We start from the raw sequence: 16586 nt of genomic DNA on the forward strand, positions 1-16586 counted from the left end.
TTTTCAGCCCTCCTTAGTCAGAGGAATAATGCTAAACTATTGGAGGATTCTTAATGTTGTACATTTCCTTAACAAGGGAAGATAGGACAGAGTGAGCAATTACAGGCCCATTAGTTCAATTTCAGTAGTGGCAAATTATTGGAATCCTCGTTCTAATGAATAGGATGAACCTTCATTTTAAAAGACAATGTTTAATCAGGAAAATTGATTGCATTTGTTCAGGAAAGCTCAGGTCCACCAAACCAAATTGAATTTATTGATGAAGTACTAAGGAGGCTTGATTCAGGCACGATTTGATGTAGTCTACACAGACTTTAACAGGGTGGTAAGCTGGTTAAAACAGGAGATGCCCATGGTGGAAAATTAGATCCAAAGCTGGCTCAGAGGTAAGAAGCAAAGAGTAATGTTCAATGGGTATTTTAGATTCTGGAAGAGAGATGCCTGTGGGATTCATATTAGTATAAATTCTCGCTTTTTGCCATGCATATTGATTTACTGCTAAATGTAAAATATGATAAAAAGCATTTAAAAATAGGCATATAATTGAAAGTGGGGAAAATGCACTTGGCCAGCAGGGGAGAAAATAGCCATTAGAATTTAATCCTGAATGGCACACTCAAAATGCTGGCAGAACTCAGCAAGTCAGGTAGCATCTATGGAGGGGAATAAACAGTTGACGTTTTGGGCTGAGACCATAAGAACTGGAAAGGAAGGTGGATGGAGAGAAGCCAGCATAGGAAGGCTGGGGGAGGGGAAAGAGTACAAGCTGGCAAAGAGTATGAGAACAGCAGAATCCCAGTGGGGGAGCAGTGAGAGAGGGTCTCACTCACCTCGTGTGGAAGAGATTTAACCCGCTTCAGTGTAGGTCACAGAGGAAAGCAATCTAAAGCTAATAGGATGAAATTGAGTGGTGTGGAGGAGCAGAGAACCTTAGTGTTTCTATTATAGTTTTGAAATTATTGACTCGCTTGCTACTAAGATGTTTATGTGCACATCCTAAAGGTAGCGAGAGAATCAATATTGTTAAAAAGGTCCTCCACTATTAGCCAAGGCACAAAATAAAATGGCAGGGAGATTAGGCCAGAGCAGTGTACAACACTCAGACCACAGCTCGAGTACTACCCACAGTTCTGGACAACTCACTATGGTAAAAATATGACTGCGTTGTAGAGGGTTCAGAGGGGATTTATGAGGATGTGGACAAGACTGGAAAATTGCAGCTGTGAGAAAACATTAGATGGGCTTTGGAACAGGAGAGTTTGAAGATGAGATATATAAAATTATAAGGGACACAGATTGAGGTAATAGAAAAGAACTGTTTCCCCTAAAAGACAAAAAGGCAAGGAGTTCAAATGATTGGCTGAAGGCTGACGGGGGAAATAAAAAATGTCATTTTCACACAGAGAGTGGTAAGGTTCTGGACTCACTGCCTGAAGCCCTCATCACATTTAACCAGTACACGGACGTGTACTGCAAAAGCCATGGCCTGCAAGGCTACAGATGTGGTGCTGGAAGGTACAGTTACTTAGGATATAGAAAAGCACACCACAGTACTGGCTCTTTAACCCATGACGTTGTGCTGACCCTCTGACCTACTCAAAGATCAATCTAACCCTTCCTCCTCGCATTGCCCTCCATTTATCTTTCATCCATGTGTCTATCTACAGAAAGGATCTCTGAAATGTCCCTAATACATCTGCCTCTACCACCACACCAGGCAGCAAGTTCCATGCACCCATCACTTTCTGTGTTAAAATAAACCTCCTCCTGACTCCCCTTATACTTCCTTCCAAATACCTTAAAATTATGCCCCTCGATTAGCCATGCCTGCCCTGTGGCTATCAATATCTCTTATCGTGTTACACACCTCTGTCGAGTTGCTTCGCATTCTCCTCACTTCAAAGAGAAAAGTTCCAGCTCGCTCAACCTTTCCTCATAGCACATGTTCTCTAATCCAGGCAGCATCTCCCCTGCACCCTCGTAAAGCTTACACATCCCTCCTATAATGAGGCAACCAGAACTGAGCGCAATACTCCGAGTGTGGTCTAACTGGAGTTTTATAGAGCTGCAGCATTACCTCGAGGCTCTTGAACACAATCTCCTGACTATTGAAGGCCAACACACCATCAACTTTCTTAACAATACCATCAACTTGCGCGCCAACTTTCAGGGATGTATGGACGTGGTCACCAAGATCCCTCTGTCCCTCCACTCTGCTAAGAATCCTGTCAAGTTTCTTCAAGTTCAACCTTCTAAGAGTATATCACTTCACACTTCTCCAGATTGAATACCATCTGCCACTTCTCACCCAGCTCTGCATCCTATCAATGTCCCATTGTAATTTATGACAACCACCTACACTATCCACAACACCATCAATCTTCATGTCATATACAAATTTAGTAATCCACCCTTCCACTTCCTCAGCAGTCATTTATAAAAATCACCAAGAGCAGGAATTGTGCAGAACACTACTGGCCACTTACTTCCAGAGCTCTTTTGCAACCAGGACTGACTTGAAGGGCTGAATAGCCTTCCCTTTTGTCACAGTCTTTCTATGATTTGTTGCATACCAAAAATGATTGGAATGCTCAATGCCTGGCAAGAGCATTTTCACAAATTGCTATATTCAGAGCTCCTAAATATTTTCATGCCTTGTTTCTCTCAAATAATTTCCACCATTTCAGCTCTAGAATGTCTCTTAACAGCCAGAGAGCTTAAAATTGTTGGCATGAATCATGTTTTATTTATCATAACATTCCTGATTTATTTCTACAATTTTTACTATAACAAATTTTAAAAAGCTTTGTAGTTTGTGAAACTTGCACCTTTAACTTGGCAAATGGTTTAAACCCAGTGCCAAGTGAAAATATTCCTGTTCTTTCAAAAAAACACGGTGCGTTCAACAGGGATGCAGTCTGCCTGCTAGAAGTTAACAAGAGAAATTAAACCTCAGGTTATCAGAATCATCGGTAGCTTCTGATGTCTTGAGGTTTCTTAATTAAACAAAGCCCAAGACCTGGTTTGCTCCTTGGGCACAACCTGGAAGTTATGTGACCAACCTCACACTTAACTTGTTACTGTGAAGTTGGACCCAGGTGTCTATTGAATATGCCAAAATTAAACTGGGTATAAATCAGCCTGATTTTTTAAAATTGTTGCCATAAGCCACATTTTACCTATGTAAAGTGCCCAAACTAAGTGCGGAATTGAGACCTTACATTTTTTCTTAAGGAATAAGAGTTATTCTGCATAGCAGCAGTTCCTTCAGCTCGACTCATCCATGCTAACCAACCTGTCTACTTAAGTTAGTCCTATTTTGGTCTCTCTGGTGCTTCCTGCTCTCTCCCCTCTGCCTTTCTCTTTTCCCAACCATGACTCCCTCCTCCCTGCCCCCTTCCCACTCCCAGTACATGACAGAGACTCATATCAGAATCAGGTTTATCATCACTCACGTACATCATGAAATTTGCTTTTCTTCCAGCAGCAGTGCAGTGCAATACATAAAGTTACTACAGTACTGTGAAGAAGTCTTAGTCATCCTAGCTATACATACGTGCCGAAGACTTTCGCACAGTACTGTAGAAAAAATAAGTAGTGCAAAATATTAATGGCGTATATATATTTTTATTGGGTAGGCTGGGCTCGTTAGCCTTGGTTGGCAGCCAGCCTAAGAGAAGGACAACTCTGACCCCAAACCCGGGCAGGTGGGGCTCGTCAGCCTCGTCAGGCCATCCGCCTAGGAGAAGGACACTCCGACGTAACTCCTACGACCCGAGGAGTTCGCTGTCACCATCCCAGCTTGCTAGGCTATGGCAGATGCGCCTCGGGTGTAAAGGGTGGGGCCAGTACCGCGCACACTGCACTCCACCTAAAAAAACCATTGTGCAGGCCGAAGGACACGCCCACGTCTACGACCGTCCTCTCAGACTTTCCCTTGCAGACTCTGCGGCCGGGTCTGCCTGTCCTGTATTGGCCTCGTCAGCCACCAGCGAGCATGCAGCAGACATGGGCAGCCCCCTTCCTAAATCTTCGTTCGCAAAGCCAAGCCATGAATCTATTTTTATTGTAATATATTGTGAATTTAATGTCTTGCGCTGCACTGCTGCCGCAGAACTACAAATTTCATGATGTATGTCAGTGATAATAACCCTGATTCTGATTCTGATTCATGTGGGGTAACAGTTCTGTTTTCTGTGCCTTCATACCGCACTGTTAGTGAGAGCACTAGTTGTTGTCTTACAACAGTCCACAGAATCTACAATGGCAGCCCTACAAATTGGATGGCAGCAGGTGTAACCTCACTACATAAGAAAAGTGAGAGTCGGGGGAAAAAGGAATGTTTTTCAATTCATAGCATTTAAGATTAGAATAGCTTTCTTTGTCACATGTACATCGAAACATATCGTGAAGTGCATTGTTTTGTGTCATGGTTTGCAACGTGCTGGAGACACCTCACAATTGTCACCACGTTTCCAGTGCCAACATAGCATAGCCACAACTTACTAACCCTAATCTTAGACGTGCGTCTTTGCAATGTGTGCAGAAACTGGAGCACTCGGAGGAATCCCACGCGGTAACTGGGAGAACGTACACAGACTCCATACAGACAGTGGCGGGAATCAAACCCCGATCGGTGATCACTGACTCTGTAAAGTGACTGCGCTACCATGTCACCCCCAGTGTTGTCCTGCAAACTACTGGGAATATTGGATAACAAAACCAGCTGGAACCAGCGAGGGTTAACTTAGCCACATCATGTTAAGTAGATTAAGAGATTCAAAGTACTATTCTGCCCTCTCTCAAAAGTCTTCCCTGTTTTCTCAAACTAGACAGATAGATAACTCCAGTCGTGGCATAGCTATAGTTGATGGCAATTTTATTATTCATCAACACGTTACAGTACATAATGAGCCAATGTAAAAAGTCAGTACTTCTCAGCGTTCTAACAAAAGACAGATTCTAATATGGATTGAAATTTCTTTGACTTCTAACAAGTGCTTCTAACTATGAAATGAAATGCACAACTGATGTAAAATGGCTGCCCTCGTGATGAAAGCTAATTGCTTAGCAAAGCGATAATGAGCAATCAGCAACAGCTGTGAACCCGCGAGCAAGGAGTGAGATCTAGTCAGTAGAAATTAAATAACAACCCAAATCAGGAAAGACATAACAAAGTACACTCACGATCGAAGTACGTACGCAGTATTCAACCCCAAGATTTGTCCTCCCGCAGACAGCCACAAAACAAAAAAACACCATGGAACCCATTCAAGGAAAACAGCAAACACCCAACACGTGAAAAAAGAACAAATGACACAATGACAAAAAAAAAACAAATGCAAAACACAGACTATAAAACATCAAACCACAAAGTCATTGAAACAATCCAGGAACGTTCAGTTTAGTTCAGTTCGGTTCAATTTAGTGCTGAGTTGCTTGTTGGTGGCAAGCCGCCCCAATCAAAATCAGACAAAATAGCAATTAAAAAAGGAGTAACTGAAGCCAGGATCACATCATAACATGAACTGCAGAGTCCAATCCACAAACCGCGTCGATTAAACCTTGCCCAAGACCATCCTCCAGCAGCGTCGAGCGAGAGGGAGATGGAGACTAGTCAAATGCCGGCACCTTCCTTCGGGAGCAGCAAGCAAGAGAGCAGGACCAGTCAAACACAGGCAGGAGACACTGAACATCCGCTCACTTTCCGCTCTCGTTCCTCAGTGATTTCATTCTTGCTCTACGCTGAAATCGGCAAAAAATGGAGTTGATCATGTCTCCAGGCTGCACACTCCATCGAAGCTTCAGCGAGCAGAGTGCCAGATCGCTCAATCGGCCCACGAAATGTAGATCGCAGGCTCCAATAGTAGCAGAATCATATTTGAATGAAGAGGAAGAAGTAGTTTTGTGAACTCTCAGGAGCCGCTGCCTTTGGTCACGTTGTTCGCTGGCACCAGCTTCTCCAGATTGATGATCAGGGTTGTCCAAAGCTACGATACACCAAAGAGCCATTAAGCCATGAAGGACTTGGAAACCAGCCGTGTTCCCAGCTCAGAACTGCCAGCTTCATGTAAAAACTCTTTGAAGGGGACTGGCGTGCTGGGAAGCGAGGAAGAGAAGGAGGGGTAAGGAAAGAGGAGAAGAGGTGCGAGGGTGGGAAAAAGCAACTACCCCCACCCCACCCCCATGTATGCGTCAGGGCTTCTCCCAACACTGTAGAACTACTGCACAGACAGCTGGTGATCTGGCCAATTCTCTGTGCGAGGTAAACACCGTCACTGCACAGACAAGCAACAGTTGCTGGTAAGGAGGTAACTCTCACTTTTGGGGACTCTGTTGTTTATGTTCTGTGTATTATTGGTTTACTTTTTCATTGTTCGCACAATATGCACACTGGATGTTTGACGGTATTTGTTGTGTGGGGTTTTTCATGGATTCTATTGTGTCTTTTTGTTTTGTGGCTGCCTTCAAGGCTGTCAGAACCAGAATCCGAATGAGGTTTAATATCACCAGTATATGTCATGAAATTTGTTGTCTTTGTGGCGGCAGTACCTTGTAATACATGGTAATAAAAACTGTAAATTACTCTATGAAGAATGGTACATATTTTTTTTAAGTTAAATAATGGCCGGTGGTGTAGTGGCATCTGCACTGGACTTCAAGGCGAGAGTTCCCGGGTTCGAATCCAGGCAGCTCCTTGCACGCTTTCCATCTGTGCTGGGTTGAGAGTCGAGCTAGCAACTCGGCCTCATAAAAAACACAGCCAAATGCTAAAGAAACAGCAAGGTTGCCCAAGGCACAGAGAGGAACAACAAAATAAATTAAATAAGTAGTGCAAAAGGAGAAAAAAGAAAAAGTAGTGAGGTGGTGTTCATGGGTTCAATGTCCATTCAGAAATCTGAAGGCAAAGGGAAATGAAGCTGTTCCTGAATCATTGAGTGTGTGTCTTCAGGCTCCTGTACCTGATGGTTGCAATGAGAAGAGGGCATCTCAAGGCTGTATATGGTATACATACTTTGATAATAAATGTACTTTGAACTTTGAAGCAGGAAACACTTCGCTGGCAATTTGACAGATAGTTTCACTGTTTATAAGTTGGAAAGTTTTCCCAGTTAGAACATTAGCAACATGCTCTCTTGACATTAATGGGGAGTTATAATTCAAAAGGAATACATTATTAATTAGATATTGTGGAAGATTGGAATGATAGATTGCAGACTAAGCTGTATCCTGAAATATCTAAAACTGTTACCAGTACGGACTGTGATCCCTTAAACGGAGTTTGAGGGAAGTTGGCTTCATCATTAGCAACCACTACTCCATTTCCTTCCCTTTGAAATGACAGGAAAACTTGCTACGTAGACCCACAAATGACCCTCTCCCTCCAACAACCTATGTCCACTCTTGAACACTTTGTTACTTGATCCCTGGCAGAGACAAGTAAGGTGGATTAAGTAGGTTGGTCAGTTACAGAGGTGCCCCTGTCGGGTGGCATTTAGCATGACGCTATTGTAGCTCGGGGGCATCAGAGCTCGTAGTTCAGCTCCAGCGCTGTCTGTAAGGAGTCAGTACGTTCTCCCCATGATCATGTGAGTTTCCTCCAGGAGCTCCAGTTTCCTCCCACACTCCAAAGATGTACCTGTTACTAGGTTAATCAATCATTATAAATTGTCCCGTGATTGGACTAGGGTTAAATAGGTGGGTTGCCGGGCTCGGTAGCTTGTTGGATTATTCCGCTCTGTATCTCTAAATAAACAAACAAATAAATGAGTGCAACTGAACTTAACTTTGAAACCTGAACACTGATCAGAAATCCATCTACCTGGTTATACATGTAGGAACCAGAGCGGGTAACTTCACTCACCTGAACACTGAACTGACTCACTGTCCTGTCTTTCATTCTTTGGGGGTTTTCTTCCATCTCATGGATGTCTGCAGAGAGTAAGAATTTCAGGTTGGATACTGAATACATTCTCTGATATTAAATGGAACCATTGAACAAGCCAAAACGTTATACTGGGTTGTCAACTCTACTATAACACTAAGGGAGCATCTTCACTACATTGCAGTGGTTTACTAAGGACAAACCAACCTCATTAATATATAAATGATTTAATCCATGTAAATACCTTGTCAGAGATGCTCCCACAAATGGAATTAAAAATGAATAATAAATAATAGCCCGGATCCTGAGAATGAAATGGAACTTCAAAAACACAAGGGATTATGCAGTTGCTGGAAATCCAGGGTAACACACACACAATACTGGAGGAACTCAGTAGACCAGGCAGCATCTATTGAGGTGAACAAACAGTCGACATTTCAGACTGAGACCCATCATCGGGACTGGAAAGGAAATGGGAAGAAGCCTGGATATGAGTGGGGGGCAGGATAGCAAGGAATACAAGCTGGCAGGTGATGGGCGATGGTCTTCCACAAGACTGAGGGGGAAGGTAGTTGGGCGGAGGAGGGGTGTTGGAGAAGCTAGGAGATGATTGGTGGAAGAGGTAAAGGGCTGAAGAAGAAGGAATCTGATAGGAGAGAAGGGTGGGCCATGGGAGAAAGATAAGGAAGAGGGCACTAGAAGGAGGTGATAGGTAGGTGCAGAAAAGGAAAGGGAAAAGAGGGGAGCCAGGATGGGGAATGCAAAAAGAGAGAAGGGGAGGAGGGAGAAATTACCAGAAGTTGGAGAAATCAATATTCATGCCATCAGGTTGGAGGCTACCCAGATGGAATATAAGGTGCTGCTCCTGCAACTTGGATGTGGACTAATCCTGGCAGTAGAGGAGGCCACGAACCATCATGTCAGAATAGGAATGGGAAGTAGAATTAAAATGGAAGGCCGGTGCACAATCCTTTCTGTTGTGGATGGAGCAAAGCTCCTCGTCAAAATCCTTCCCAGTAACTGGAGGCAATTGTGTAAAAACGGGAACTAATCTAACCTTACAATTTGCATTATTCACCCTTAGCTGGTTGCTTTCTTGAGTACTATTGCCTTAACAGCACTTAAATAATGTGCACAATACAGCAATCGATATCTCTGCCTGTCTTTATACACATCAATCTTTATCCCCTGCTGCAGGCAGGGCAGGAGAAGACTTCCTCTGTTCTGCCTTTTGTAGCAAGATCATAAATGGTTTCTTCATACTCAGATTTACAATTTTAATACAATCCATTGACTTTCCCTGAGGTACTTTGCTCCTCTTTAAAGATGGTTAATTATCAAAGGCTCACGCATATCCAGTAAGAGAAAAACACCAATTTTTCTAATCCCCAGTCTCCCTTAAGTCACGTCAATTATGAGCTCATGTCCCGTGGTCTGAAACAATCCCTTTCAGGTGGGTTGGCTTTTGCTATTTTGATTCTCTGTCATTCTTTGAGATACGCTGATATTGATACCAGGTCTTTGTAATGCTGAAATAAAATCCCATAATATCAATGTGCGACTCGAAACAGAGAAAAAAATCCTTCTAATCCAAAGCTTCAGCTGAATTTCAAAGACCAAACACGGGAAATTGGGACTAACTGGGTGGCCACTGCAGTCAGCATGAATTACTGGGCTGAATGGCCTGTATCTGCACTATGGCTCCAATACTATGACAATAATCAAACTTTTATCCAAAGAACAAAGCAACGGTTAGCGCATCATTTACAATGTCAGCTGTAACACTGGCATTCGTTTCTGACTGCTGCCTGTAAGGAGTTTGCACGTTCTCCCCGTGGCAGAGTGGGATTCTTCAGGTTGCTCATGTGTACTCCCCCATTCCAAAGACGTACTGTACACTTGGAGTTAGATAGGTGTGGGCATACTACGCTGGCGCTGGGAGCATGGCGCTGCTTGTGGGCTGCCCAGCACAATCCTCACTGATTTGATCTGACTCAAACAATGCATTACACTGCATGTTTCAATGTTTTGTTATACACATGGTTCAATGTTTCAGTGGTTCCACTTATTATCTAAAACTGTATACAGTATACAACCTGAAATTCTCACTCTTTGCAGACATCCACAAAACAGAAGAAAAGCCCAAAAGGATGAATGACAGAAAAACGTCAGAACCCCAAAGCCCCCTCCCCCTCCCATGCACAAGCAGCAGCAAAAAGCATTTTATTTTCCCTCTCCTTCCCATGCCACTACTGATGCCAAACTGTTTCGGTCTCCGCCGTTCCTTTAGATTCATCAGCTGTGTGGAGAGGGCATTGGCAACAGCTTGCTCTCCATGTCATATAACCACATAACATGGGCTCTGCCTAGTCTTGCATATCACGTAGGCAGCCAGGTCACACTATCCATGGTCGACCCTGACCAATGGAGGTCCTCACTTGGCCGATGCTGGAAATTCAAAATAAAGTATTGGAGTCACACAGCATGGAAACAGGGCCTTTGGTCCAACTGGTCCATGGCAACCAAGATGCCCATCTACAATATCTAGTCCCATTTGCCCATGTTTGGCTGATATCCATCTAAATGTTTCTTATTCAAGGTGTCTGTTTAATGGTGTTATTGTTTCTGCTTCAACCACTTCCTCCAGCGGCTCGTTCCACATTTGGAGCACCCTCTGCACGAAGAGATTAACAGCAGCGCACAGCGAGGAGATTAATCGCAGGTCATCAGCGCTCATTTAAAAGGAGGGCTTCGCGGGCATTTGGTGTCATTCTAGTGGCCCAATCAGTGGAGGGAACAGTGCAGGGTGGAGAGTGGGAGTGGCAGGCTTTGGCAGGGAATAGGCGTAAGCTCTGGGTAAGTCGTCAAGGTAAGTTCCTGTTAAGATTCCCTTTCTTTCTTACTGTATCAGGGCTACTTAGTGTAGTTTAAATGACCATTGTACACTCTTCATGCCAGATGTTGAAGTTCCGGGAGACCCGGAGTCTCTGAGGGAAAATATGTTAGGAGTCTGGAGCAGCAGCTGGGTGACCTGCAGCTTGTACGGGAGAGTGAGGAGATGATCGATCAGAGTTACAAGGAAGTAGTCACCGCTAAGTTGCAGGAGGCAGGTAGCTGGGTGACCGTCAGGTGAAGAAATGGGAAGGTGAATAGGCAGTGAGTGCAGAGCACCTCTGTGGCCATTCCTCTCAATAATAAGTATACCGTTTTGGATATTGTTGTGGGAATGCCACGGAGACTAGGCCACCCTGAAGGCGCACTAGTCTTCCAGGCCACATCCTTGGCATATCAAAAAGTGGCTGGTCATGAGGCCTCGAGAGCGGGTCCCATTTCGGCAAAGAACCAAAGTCAGCGTGTAACTCCAAGTCAGGGTCTTCAAAAGAACCTTGAAAAGAAAAAAAAAAGAGATATCAAAGATAGAAATAGAGTTGTTTCAGAAGACGCAAGCAAAGGAGTCACCATTAGGTGCCATCATCCTCTCTAAGCAAAGCTACTTGAGGAGATTACAAGTAGGATAGATAAGGGGGAGGGAGTGCGTGTTGTATATCTGGACTTTCGGAAGGCCTTTAACAAGCTGCTGCACATGAGGCTCCTTACCAAGTTAAGAGCCCTTGGCATTACAGGGAAGTTGCTAGCATGGTTAAAGCACTGGCTGATTGGTAGGGGGCAGTGAGTGGGAGTAAAAGGATCCTTTTCTGGTTGGCTACCGGGTGACTAGTGGTGTTCCGCAGAGGGTGGTCTTGGGACCGCTTCTCTTTATGCTGTATATCAATGATTTAGATGATGGAATAGACAGCTTTGTTGCCAAGTTTGCAGATGAAAGGAAGATTGGCGGAGGGGCAGGCAGTGTTTGGAAACAGGAAGGCTGCAGAAGGACTTAGATTAGAAGAATGAGGGGTGGAAAATGAAACACAATGTTGGAAAATGCATGGTCATGTACTTTGGTAGAAGAAGTAAATGTGCAGACTATTTTCTAAATGGGGAGAAAATCCAAAAATCTGAGATGCAAAGGGACTTGGGAGTCCTTGTGCAGAACACCGTAAGGGTTAACTTGCAGGTTGAGTCTGTGGCGAGGAAGGCAAATGCAATGTTAGCATTCATTTTAAGAGGTCTAGAATATTAGAGCAAGAATGTGATGCTGAGGCTTTATAAGGCACTGGTGAGGCCTCACCTTGAGTATTGTGAACAGTTTTGGGTCCCTTATCTGAGAAAAGATGTGCTGGCATTGGAGAGGGTTCAGAGGAAGTTCACAAGGATGATTCCAGGAATGAAAGGGTTCAGTATATGAGGAACATTCGATGGCTCTGGGTCTGTACTTGCTAAAATTTAGAAGGATGAAGGGAGATCTCATTTAAATCTTTCGAATGTTGAAAGGCCTGGACAGAGTAGATGTGGAAAGCATGTTTCCCATGGAGGGGTAGTCTTGGACAAGAGGGCTCAGCCTCGAGATAGAGGGGTGTCCATTTAAAACAGAAATGCAGCGAAATTTCTTTAGCCAGAGGGTGGTGAATTTGTGGAATTGGTTACCATTGGAGGCCAGGTCATTTGATGTATTTAAGGTGGAGATTGATATGTTCTTGATTGGCCACGGCATCAAAGGTTATAGGGAGAAGGCTGGAAATGGGGTTGAGAAGGGGTAAAAAAAAGGCTCAGCCGTGATTGAATGCCGGAGCAGATTCGATGGGCTAACTGGCCTCATTCTGCTCCTATGTCTTATGATCTTATGGTCTCATGTGCCCTTTAAATCTTTCCCCTCACACCTTAAGCCTATGTGCCCTAGATACCCTTTCACTGGGAAAAATGTCTGTGTGCATTCACTCTAAAAGTGCCCCTCATGATCTTACTCCCCTCAAAAATGTCACCCCAAAGTATCCTACACTTACAGGAAACAAGACCTTGCCTGCCTCATAACTCAGGCCCTCAAATCCTGTTAACATTCCCCAAACTAGTATGTCCTTGGGTCATGGGAGGGAAACGGAGCACCCAAAGCAAACTCACGTTATCATAGAGAGGACATGCAAACTCCACATAGATAGCACCAGAGATCAGGATTGAATCTGTGTCACAAACTGTTTCACCACTGAGTTGCTTTTGTGTCCAATGAATTAAGAAATAAGTCATTACTCTTCATACTCTGAATGACATACCTAGAATAACTGGCATACTTCAAAGGTAAGCTATCTCTTAGCAGTAAAGAGACAATTAATAATTCATAAGCTTAGGCTAACACAATGCAGACAAATCTTTAAATTGCTATTTAGTTTAGGCAAATACAACAAGGTTTAAGTAGAATGGGAAGATTTAAAATGTGCATATTAGAAACAAAATCGCTGAGCTTCTGAAAGGAGGTAATACTTACAATGATCCTGTGTGACATTACATAGCTTTTCGTGATCAGAAGAAATTTTACAGAGGAACTGAAAATCTAAAAGAGCCACAGAAGATAGAATTCTGAAATAAAAACAGAAGATGTTGGAAAGGCTCAGCAGGTCAGACAACATCTATGGAGAGAGAAACTGAATTGGTGTGTCAGATTGAAGACCCAGTTTTATCTCTTCTGACATGGAGTTATCAACCTGAAACATCAATTTATTTTCCCCCGCTCTGCTTAAGCTGCCGTTTCCAGGTTACAATTCTTCACAGAGCAGTTATGTGGCTTTTCATTCGTGTGTACCTCTCACACCGGTGTGGCCATTTATTCACCTGTACACCTGCTTATTAGTGTAAATATCTAATCCTCCTATCATCTGGAAGCAACTCAATGCATAAAAACACGCAGTCATTGTCAAGAGGTTCAGTCGTTATTCAGACTAAGCATCAGAATGGGGAAGAAATATAATCTCAGTGACTTTGATCACGGGATGACTGTTGGTGCCAGACGGGGTGATTTGAGTATCTCAGAAACTGCCGATCTCCTGGGATTTTCACACACAACAGGCTCCAGAGTTTACTCTAGAATGGTGTAAAAAAGAAAAAAAAAACAACAGCCATTGAGTGGCAATTCTATGGGTGAAATTGCCTTGTTAATGAGAGAGGTCAGAGGAGAATGGCCAGACTGGATCATGCTGACAGGAAGGTGACCGTAACTCAAATGACCACACATTACATAGGTGGTGCGCAGAATATCTCTAAGTGCATAGTACGTTGAACCTTGGAGCAGATGGACTACTCTTGTACCTAATAAAGTGGCCACTGAGTGTATAAGTTTGTAATATGTTATTCTGTCCATATGAAAGAAATTTTCCTAAAAGTCTAAACGAACTGGGTCTCAGTAAATCTGAGACCTTGTTTGAACTCTTGTGATTTCCCAAATCCAACAGCACTTTTTTGAGGGACAGAGGTTGGATAAACCAGATTTGTTTCCTCTGGAGAGAAAGAGGCTGAGAGGGAGACTAGGAGAGACATGATTTATAAAATTATCAGAGGCGTAGATAGAATAGACAGCAGTATATTTTTCCCAGGGTTAAAATGTCTAATACCAGAGGGAATTCATTTAAGGTGAAAAGGGGAAATTTCGAAAGGAGATGTGCGGGGCAAGTTTTTTTACACAGAGGGTGGTGGGCGCTGGGTATGTGTTGTCAGAAGTGATGGTGGAGGCAGACACGCTAGAGGTGTTTAAGATGTATATAATGGAGGGATATGGACCATGTTCAGACAGAAGCAATTAGGTGTCTGCTTAATTCATTTGGCACAACATCACGGGCTGAAGGGCCTGTTCTTGTTCTAAGTCTATGTTCTGTGTTATTCATTTATTGAGTTGAAACAGGACAGGCCCCCTCCCGCTCACCAATCCCCCAATTTAAACCAAACCGAATCATGGGACAATTTACAATCACCAATTAACCTACCAACTGTTATGTCTGTGGTCTATGGGAGGAAACCCACAAGGTCACGGAGAAAATATGCAAAGTCCTTACAGGCAGCGGTGGGAATTGAACCTGGGTCACTGGTACTGTAAAGCTTCGTGCTAACCATTACGCTATCGTGCCAACTGCATTCTATAATCTGGAAGGAATGGTCCAACTGAAATAACAGAAGTGGGGAATGTGCAGATTTGACTGGATAAGGCTTTCAACATGTCCTGTAAGTTCAAAGTAAGATTAGTTATCAAAGTAGGTATTTGTTACCATGTACTACCTTCAAATTAATTTTCAATAAGTGTTGAGGGGAGAATACTCCAGCGGATGGAGCCATAGCTAGCACAAAGGGTAGTTGTGTGAGGTCTATCATCATAGACCCAGGACATCACCGCAGGAATTCCTCAGGGCAGTGTCCTGGGCCCGACTGCCTTCAGCTGCTTCATCAATGATCATCTTTCCCATCATAAGGTCAAGGATGGAGAAGTTCGCTGACGATGCACAAAGCTCAGTTCCATTTACAGCTCTTCGGCAACTGAAACAGCCCAGCCCTGCCTGTTGCAAGACCTTAGGAATATTCACTCATGGCCAATAAGAGTTGGGCTTAGTGTTAGGTTTAGGGTTAGAGTTGCCTGCATTAGGATTCTTAGGGTTAGGTTTATAACCCCTAATGCTGGCAATATTAGGACAACAAAGATGCCAACTCTATTGGGCAAGATTCTATTGGCTAATCTATTGAGATATCAACTCCTGCCTACCCCGAGTAATTCTTCACCCTCTCACTTATCAGGAATATATTTCAATCCAAATTTCACGACTAATGCCAGTGATAATAAACCTGTTTTAGATTAGTTTTTCTTGCATAAATTTTTTTTCTGTTTTTTGAAATATATATTATGATATACCTAGGTTTGCCTTATTTATTTGTTACTTGTATCGTCCATGATTTGGGAAGACTCATTTATACTGTAACTATTGCTTATGTATTCTTTCATGTTCAGTTGAAATGTGTATGTTTGTAATCCCATTATCTATGTATCAATCTTATTATGTTGATATTAATAATAATAATAATAAAAAGATTGAAAAAGAAAGATACTAAAGCTGATTCTGATTCTGATCTTTGGAAGGAATTCTGCCTCATCTCTGGATGCCTTTTTAGATTACAATGGTGATCCCTGGGTCTAGGTTCTTCTAGAGATGGTACTGTCCACTCTGCAGTCCACCCCATCTTGTACCCAAAGGCTTGAATTCAAAGTTCAAAGTATATTTATTATCAAAATATCTATACATTATACAACCTTGAGTATCATCTCAAAACAAAATAAACCATTTAAAAAAGGACCATCCAAACACCCAAAATGCAGAAAAACAAATTGTACAAAGAATGAAAATAAGCAATAAGCATTCAGAATGAAAATGAGTCTATGGACACGAAACCAGGCCTCACTGTAGTAAAAGAACAAAATGCCTCGGTGTCACAGAGGGGAAGACAGCAACCCACATGAGCAATACACGTGTGATGCTGGAGGAACTCCGCAGGTCAGGCAGAATCTATGGAAAGGAATGAACAGTTGACGTTTCGGGCCGAGATCCTTGATGAACTCCATAGATGCTACCTGACCTGTAGAGTTCCTCCAGCATTTTGTGGGTGTTGCTCCAGATTTCCATCATCTGCAGAATCTTTTGTGTTTCTATGAGCCATTTACATGAGTAATGGCTCTGGACAAAATGGGACAAGGAATTGGTGCTTTGCATATGGAGTTCTCAGAGGCCTTGTTCAATATATTGTGAAGGAGAGGCCTTGTTCAATATAACCATATAACCATAAATAACCATATAAT

This window comes from Hemitrygon akajei, chromosome 11 (genome assembly GCF_048418815.1).
Source record: "Hemitrygon akajei chromosome 11, sHemAka1.3, whole genome shotgun sequence".
Classification (NCBI taxonomy): domain Eukaryota; kingdom Metazoa; phylum Chordata; class Chondrichthyes; order Myliobatiformes; family Dasyatidae; genus Hemitrygon; species Hemitrygon akajei.